The sequence below is a fragment of the Meleagris gallopavo genome, chromosome 13, assembly GCF_000146605.3.
Source record: "Meleagris gallopavo isolate NT-WF06-2002-E0010 breed Aviagen turkey brand Nicholas breeding stock chromosome 13, Turkey_5.1, whole genome shotgun sequence".
Classification (NCBI taxonomy): domain Eukaryota; kingdom Metazoa; phylum Chordata; class Aves; order Galliformes; family Phasianidae; genus Meleagris; species Meleagris gallopavo.
Genome location: NC_015023.2, coordinates 14,898,789 through 14,907,631, shown reverse-complemented (window position 1 = coordinate 14,907,631; position 8,843 = coordinate 14,898,789).

Below are 8,843 nucleotides of genomic sequence, written 5' to 3'. Positions count from 1 at the left end.
TCCAGTTCTGCAAAGATTTATTAATCATACAGCTTTGAAACAACTTGGTTCCAGAATAGCCATGCACCAAAACCCACTATAAATCAAATCTTGGGGGAATCAGTGCTCCCAAAATTGGAAGAACATTCAGGCTCACGTGTAAGGCTAGCTTTCTCTTAGCATTTCTGGGAAAAGTCAGCAGCAGCAGACTACTCAATAATGCAAAAATCTACCCACTTGTTTCCATGGGAAATTCTAAAAGGGAAAGAATAAACATGACGTCCATTGTTAATATGATGTTTGTAGGCACTTACTCATATAATCGTGTACTAAACCTTCAGCTACATATTTTCCAAAAAGAGCATCTAGAAAATATGAATTCTACAACTATAGATGGTTATTTGCATTAAATTATATTTGGACTGACAGCTTCCACCAACACAACAACAATGAAGAATGATTTTTCCAATTAAGTACTCCAGCTGATGGGAGGAAATAGGGATGTTCCAGGCCCTTGTTCTTCCACTCTCAGGTGCTTAGCTCTCCCTTGGCTGCTCTTAACAGGCTTAACATGCTGCTGTACAGTGGGAACACGAGCATGCTGTACTAGCAATAAGTTTGCCATACCCAACTAAGGCTTAGCCTTGCTGAATAATGTGTAGGAAGAGTTGACTGCTCTCGAAACTTTGATGGGGGTGGAGACTATTCAGCCTGGACTCTGAAACTGCTGAAAACAATGGACGATTTGAAATAAATCTCTCCTAGGAGACATCCATGGCTCCAGAGAACGCCCCTGCAAATGTAGCTGTTTCTGATAAGAGCAATTAACATCTTTATTCATTAACTATATAACCTATCAGAAGGCATTTATCAAGTTAAGCAATTAGCAGTACTGCACCATAATACGCAGCGCAGGGCAATTTGTTTCACTCTTGATATGGAAGAATTTACTGCCGTGTACACTTGTCATAATGACTTGAAAGAGTTTAAAGTCAATGTTAATCTCATGGAGATTAATGTGATAAGAAAACAGACAGAAAGACTAACAGTGGTGAGACATCCAGCTCCGTCCCAGAGCTGCAGAAAGGAATTTCTGAGCTCCCTTGGAGCAACATTCCCACATCTAAATGCTTCCCAGCCCCTGGTCTGCTCATCGTCACCATCAGCCTCCTGGTCCTGCTGCTGAGTTGGTGTTCTCATGTGTTTCACAATAAGCAAAGACCTCACTTGTCCTGTGTATGGTGTGTAGGAACACATTGGAGGAAAACCTCAAGCTCAGAATGTAACTCAGAACTTCAGCAGCTATTCAACCAAGTCAGGCTCTGCAGCTAGCTTTTTGCAGCTAGCTTTTTGCAGCTTCTTCCACTACATATTTAAGAGGACTGGGACTGAAGGCTGCTACATTAATTAACCTTACAAAACTGATAAAAATGTAACCGCTGCCAGGAAGAAGCAGATTATCCCAGGCTGTGCAGGAAAAAAAAAAAAGTGAACTGTAGTGGGCTGATTAGTTCTGTGGAGGTACAGGAAATGGAAAAGACAAAACCATTCGTTGAAGGGTTGGTGGGAAAGAACCGCTCTCCACGCTAAGACATACAGGTCCCAGAATCTGAGAAATCCATGCATGAGGCACTGGCAGAGAGAACTACAAAGTAATTCAGGTCTGAAATATGTTTAAAGAACAGAATGGAGGTTCGTCATTAAGAAGATGAGAAAATAAGGTCATATTATGGGGTATGTATTATGACAAGCGAGTCAAATAAGCAGGAAAAAAGTATTAATTATACTCCTTGAAATGCATATAGAATTTTTTTTTTTTAATGGAGATACTTCTCTTCTACTGTCAAAGCCAGCTGAAGAAGCACTTCAACATATTCAGTTATTTTACCAACAGAACTATTTGAATTTCTGGGATTAAAACAAAACCTGTATCTTCAAGACTTTCTGAAGATGCCCGTCATCAAGAGGGTCATATCTGAGAGTCCACAAAAGATCAATGGTTTGTTGTTGTTTTTTTTTATAAGCCCCATATGTCAAAGGGAACACAGCTGGGACACACAGCAATACTGGATGCTCAGCAGAAATGGTACTGGAGTCCAAAAAGCTTTGTCTTCTGATTCCAACCTGCTGCTAACAGGGATGAGAACTGCTCTGAGCTGCACCTGACCAGGACAGGAAGGGGACAGAGATGGTTGATGTGACCTATTGGCACAGCATAGCTTCCATAGGCACCAGGTGGAACACCTCTGCTCTGTGAGCATCTGTTGCAGCCTTTGCTGATATCAGTGCTGGGGGCAGAGCATTTTGCAGATCAGAAGGGCACAGTGACAAAAACAGATTGCTCATCACCTAGGAATGCACTCTTATATTGCACAGACCGTATTTCTGAAGTACTCTGTAATTGCACAGTATCCACCATCAAAGGAGAACAAAGCATGAATAACTGCAAATCTTAGCATCCCAGTAAACTTAGAAAAATTGAAAATATGAATTTTTATCCCCCACATAGAGAATCTGAAAGAAGGATTATTATCCCCCACCTATCAGCCTAGAAGAAAATCTCGGTTAAGATTGCAGCTGCATCATGTTCTTGATCATGCCCTAGGTGACATGAGAATTCGGAGAGATGTGGGAACACAGCTCAGACTTCCTGAATCTAACCATGTGAATCAGCGCCAAATGCATCCTCCTCCTCCAAAATTGCACAACCGACTCGTGAGGAGGACCCTTCTCCATCAGGGTTCATGTTCCCTTTTATATGCCACTTACAGCAGTTTCGCTCTCCTCTGGAAGAAATACCCAATGATTTTGACAAGATGGATAGGCTGTTTTTCTGCCTTCCTTGAAATTACTTCAGGAAGGAACAGGAACAGCACAGCAGGTACATACCTTTCTACAGCAGCAGGAATAAGCAATGGGAGTTGTACAGTCTTACTGCATAGGTCCAAATGCACACATTCTTCTGCAGAACAACTGTTAGTAGAATACTGGAAAATACAGGCAAAACTCTGACTTTTGCCCAGAACACAAAGCATCTACTGACTGCTAAGGAGATCTTTGCTAAGTCACCATAGCAACTATGATGTGACAGAAAACAAAACTGCATCCACAAACTGTTCACAAGTTGAGGCCGCTCTCTATTTTCAATCCTCTTTCAACTATCAGCCTCGTTGCATGCTATGAAATGCAACAAACGCTGACAAACCAGAGAGAGGAGAAAGGACCAAAGCAGGCATGATCTGTGCTAAAACAAAATGTTGCCCTTTGATGACTATTTGAACCAGGGACAGCCCTGAGAGCCAGAAATGCAAGACTATCAGTTAATTTCAGATACAAAGTTGGCACCTGGGAAATAGTCAGCCTGTTAAGGAACCTTATTGATCTACAAAAGGAAATACTACAAAAGGAAAGCTGAGCAGCTGAATTTTTCAAGACTGGTCTCGACAATCAGAAATCACTGATGTAGGTAACAGCACTACAGCATGTTTTTGTTGCACACTGTGCTTGCACACACCGTGGTTTTCACCGTAGGCTTGCAGATCTCCAAAGGCCTGCTGCTCATTACCTCTAGTAGGTCAGCAGAAGGTGAAGAAGGAAACCACATCTGCTATCAGTAAGGTCACATCCGCTGCACAAGGATCTGCACCTCCCATGGAAAATTTTAGCTGAAAACTCAAACGGGACAGCTGCAAGGGAAGCAAGGCATTCATCTCCACTGTCTGTCAGTACAAAGACTAACCTGGAAGTTGCTCCAAGTATGAAACACTGAATGGCAGAGAAGCTGAGTTAACCCAGTATCACAATCTCATTAGAAGTGTAGGACTTGACTCTGAGAGTGCAATCCTTCCAGCTCACGTTGCCTTCATCATGTACATCCTAGCTCCTTTCTCACTGATTTTTATTTAGAAATTAAACAACTGCAAAACTAAACAAAGCATAAATGTGCCATATATGAAGTTCTCGTTTTCTGCTTAAACAAGCATTCTCCAACACTACTTCTCACATCCATGCTTTTTATCTGTAGAAACGCATTAAACACCACAATAGCTGAAAAGCTGAAATAGTTCCAATTTATGCTTTTTTCCTTTATTTTTAATGCACTTCTAGCCCCACAGCTCCCAGGACGCCACATTCAATCTCAGCCTGATGGTTAGGCATAGGACAGAGATTGCAGTAACCCAAGTGTGCTGCTTAATTCTCAACAGCGGATTCTCCATTCGGGGAAAGGATGCACAGATGTGGAGTTCCCAGTGAAGTATGAGTACAGCTGTCTGCTCTGGATTACAGACAAATACAGGATCCCTCAAAAAAGCCACAGGTGCTCTTCATAATCTCACTAAGCTCTCTGCTGTTCGAGGGAAAGAAGCGGGGACCTCCTGATGACAAGCAGCTCCTCCCCTTCCTTCCTTCTGCTCCAGACGGAGGTAAGAAAACATTGGTGGTCTCATTGTTTTGCTTTATGTCTCACCTTTCGCAATAATTCGGACAACTCTCCAGAAGTTTAAGTGATGCCCAGCTCTCTGTAGCAGTGATTTCCCCTTTGTTTTGTCTCACCAAGCAGTACAGACTGACACCCTGGCACTAACGGAAAGTTTTCCTTCAGAAGGAAGCCTCCTGCAAAACTGTGCTTGCACACTCCTGGCCTCACCCATGGCCTCCTCTGCTGTTGGTCTTCCTCATTGTTTTAACGACTGCCTGTTTGCACTGGGAGGGAGTGCTGCTATTTAAATACAGGGTGACTGAAATATGTGCGATACCTCCATGGAAAAAAAGATGGTGAGGGAATGGAGAAGGAGAGGGCAACTGCAGTGAAACAGCAGAGCAAATATTTGAGAAAAGTGTCAGTTGACTGGTAAACACGTAATGGAGAGGACACAGTGCACCACAGAACCTAAATTACCTCCATAAGCTCCTTGAATATAAGGATACACTGACGGATTTAAAGCGATACTTTCTCTTTTGTTTAAAAATAAATAAATGAACCAAATATTTAACTAAAATCCTAAGAACACTGTGCTCATGAAGGATGTAGCAGTATGAAACTGCATGTTCAACGGGTAACTGTACTGTTCCGATGCAATACTTAACTAGCCTGGCACATTATTTCTTAAGATAATTAAGTAAGAGTGCCTAAATTGAAGCGAGAGCACCTGCTATGGTCATCTCAGCAGACACACTTGGAAAGGAAAAACACAGAGCAACGCTGCCATCATCGTCTGTGAAAATGGCAAACACTCTCATCCAGGCTGCTCTCTAAAGGCCAGAGAAGAATTCTAAGGAATTGCAATAGTCTCCCCCAGGGACCGTGACGACCACAGCTCTAATGAGATATGTTTCCAGAGAAGCCTTGTTTACTAGAAACTAATCCATCATATTCTATCTTACGTTGTTTTTTGGAAAACTAAGCTGCCTGAATCCTTCAACATTTCTCTTTGAACTAAATGTTTCAGCCCTCAACTAAATGCACTCACTCACTTCCTCTGCACTCCCTGATAGATGGTTCACACACAGGCAATGAGGATCACACGCTCCAAGCTGCTGCTTCAGGACACCAGCAGGGCTTTCCCCTACCGCTTCTCTGGGTGACACATGTTTGGAAGAAATAGTTCCGTGCCCAGCCAGCAGCTGCTGCTGCACATCTGAAGGTGAGATGCAACACAAGGGTATTAAAGCTGCAGGAAAAGTCACTCAGCTTTCTTGATTTCCTCTCCGTATTTACTCGGCCTTACTTATATCCTCAGATCACAATGCTACCACTTAAAAGGGAAACATTATGTGGCACCCTATACATCAACATCAAGATGGCTTATACAATAGCACTTAGGTGTGTTAGGTAATCCATGAAAGAAATACCCTCCCAACAGAACAGGCTGGCATACTACAATAGGTTCATTTTCTCCCCTGACACTCCCCCTCCCCATTTCATTAAAAAGAAGAAAAAAAAAAGAATTGCTTTAAAACAATTCTAACCTTTTCAACGGCTGCAGATCTCATCCCTACCCTTGGAAATCACGTTTTGGCTTTCCAAGTTCAAATATGCCATCAAGTCAGCTTTCCTGTTCACGTTTCTGAAGCAATCTCCTTGCCCTCTGTCAAGATTACTTTATTAATTTATTTGTTGTCTCCAAAGGAAATAGCTCATTTTTATAAATCCTTAAATATTGCAACCATAACTCTGTACATTGAGTTTTCCACCCAGGGAGGAACGGGCAAGTTAAGTGTACTGCTTCTGAGCTTTGACCTCAACAACCAAAGAGTTATGATTATTAGTCCAAGAAATCTCTACCAAGAAAATCTGAACTGTTTTCAGCAAACTGTGTGCCCAGAATTAAACTAGCTGCAGATTTTCCAGCAGAAAGCTCTCAAAAAGCCAATACTGCCAAAGTGCTTTAGCATGTACTTGTGAATCTGAAGCCAAACCACCATGGACTTGCAGTTACCACTGAGTGTTATGGCTTGGGCTCCAAGCCTTGATGAAAACATGAATTGTTTCTCCTCTATGGCATTTTGGGTTCAGCAGAATACAAAAGCTTCCAAATTAGAGGTATGTTTGAACTCTGTACCTGAACACACATGAAGGTTTTTGACCACTTCTGCTTGCATCAGCTCTACCCACAGCAGGAACGGAAACAAGGATAACCATTCCTGCCCTCCCCTCTGTAACTGAGATCCACAAACGCCACCACATCACTGTGCATCATCGCCGCTGCAGACGCAGCGTAACGGTGACAGAGGGACGTCCTGCAGTTCCGCACTCCGCAGGTTGGGCCCCCTCCAGTCCAGAGCAGCTTTGTCTTAAGCAAAGGAGCAAGGACACGACAGATGGGCCTAAAGGCACAGCCAGCCACCTGCACTGAGCCTCACGCAGGCTTATTTCTCACTTTTCACTTTCTTAACATTCTGTTTGATAAACTCAACTCCAGCTAACATGTCTGAACAAAAAGCATACGTGAACTTACTGTCGGTATCAGCTTTCTTCCTTCTAATTGCTTTGGCTACACATTACTGCAGCATTAACACAATGTCACAGCACTGTTCTGTTTCCAGCTTTAGCGAAAAATCTGGCTTATCAGAAAAACCACCAGGGCAGAATTAGTAGGAAGGGTAGAGCACTGAGAATGCATTAGCTTCATTTTCCTACCTGCACTTTCCCCGGTGACATTTACAGAAGAATGCTTAACATAGAGATTGTTTATCAATTGTTTCCTCAGAGATAAACAGGTTAAATATAAAGCATCTGAAAATAAGGTACAGCACCCGTGTTACCCTTTGAAAAAGGCTCCAGTGACTGGCAGGCTCCAACTAGAACTTATCGAGGCATTTTAGGAAGCATCATTAATAGAAGGAAAACATACAGCTTGCATAATAAACTTTGCCTTTTTCTCTAGCCTTCATCATGTTGAGAAAGAGCTTGTTTCTTCCTGATTCTGAAACATATTTAATCCTAAAAACACATATCTTTGAATTCCAAAACTAACCCTTTTCTTGTTTCCTTGGGAAAAAAAAAAAAAAAAAGACCAACTCTTACTGGAAATGCATAAAACAGAAACCAAAATCAAATTCAATATGTGGAGTATAAGCACTGCAGCACAATATTTCCAAATACTGCAACATTTTGCAAGACCTTGGATCACTGAACCCAACTCAGAAACTCAGAGAACAACTGGGGAATACACTTTTCTGATCCAGACATAAGGCAGACACTCAATCTCAGGTTCTGTTCTGTGCTGTGACCCACATCCTAACAGCTCTGCAGCCAGTCCTAAAAAGTTTCTGCCAATACTTCTCTCAAAGCAGATCAAAGGCTTTACTGTACGTTCAGAGTTCCTCCCGTGATGCAAGGATTAGGCATGGAGAAAGAGAGCATCAGATTTTCAGAGGTGTAACTGCCTAGAAGTGTATCTTTTGCATATCAGAGCATTACGAGCACAGCCACAACCGCCACTGCCAGACATGCCACACCTCTGAAATTCTTGTCCTGTCTCCCATTTTCATTTTTATCTCATCTCTCTGAGCACACTGTCTCTACACGCCCGGTTACAAAGGAGCAATACCTAGTCACCAAGCCCTGTATTCTTTTATTTGTAGCAATATTTTCATCAATATTGTCAGTTGCTTTCCAGCATATCCTTCATTCAGAAGGTTCTTACAGGGAGCTGGAAACACAATGTTCCAGTCTGCTGCTGTGACCTCTGCAAGAGCCCACGGCGCAGCAGTCATGCCTCAGTGGCAGCACATGTACTGTAGATGTCACTGAATTCTAACAGCACTTCTTGAAACACGGCCTGCCGTGTAATCCTGGCAGTAATCTAGTGCTAGATTAAATGCATTGTTGTCAGTCGAGAAGTATTATAGGCCTCTAAATATACAGTTGGATACGCACACAATATTAAATAGCATTGCACATAGAGTTCTGTTTTCAGGATGAATACCAGCCTATGTACTTTCAACAACAGACTGCATTGTGAAGCGCCAAATTGGTTATTTCTTTGGCGTTACTGATGTCAACGAAGTGAGACTTGACTCTGCCCTTCAATAGCCTGAATAAGTCATCAGGCAAATTATTGGTGCACTTTGTTTAGAAACCTGGATCCTGCAGACGCATTCTGAGTCAAGCAACCGGTGGTTGCAACAACCTTCGTCAAATGAGTATGGAACTGAGATTCAGCCTTGCCATCTGCCCCTTCAAACTGTCCTGAACAGAAAGAAAATCTAACTGTCAGCTCCGAGTCAATGCAAAACTGATTGGATGAGGTTCTGAAGACCTGAGAGCAGACAATCACAGCATTCCTTGGTAGGTGTTACAAGCTAGGGTCTCTGACTATGTGCTGCATCCATTCTGTTTTCCCAGCAGGAAAAAAAAA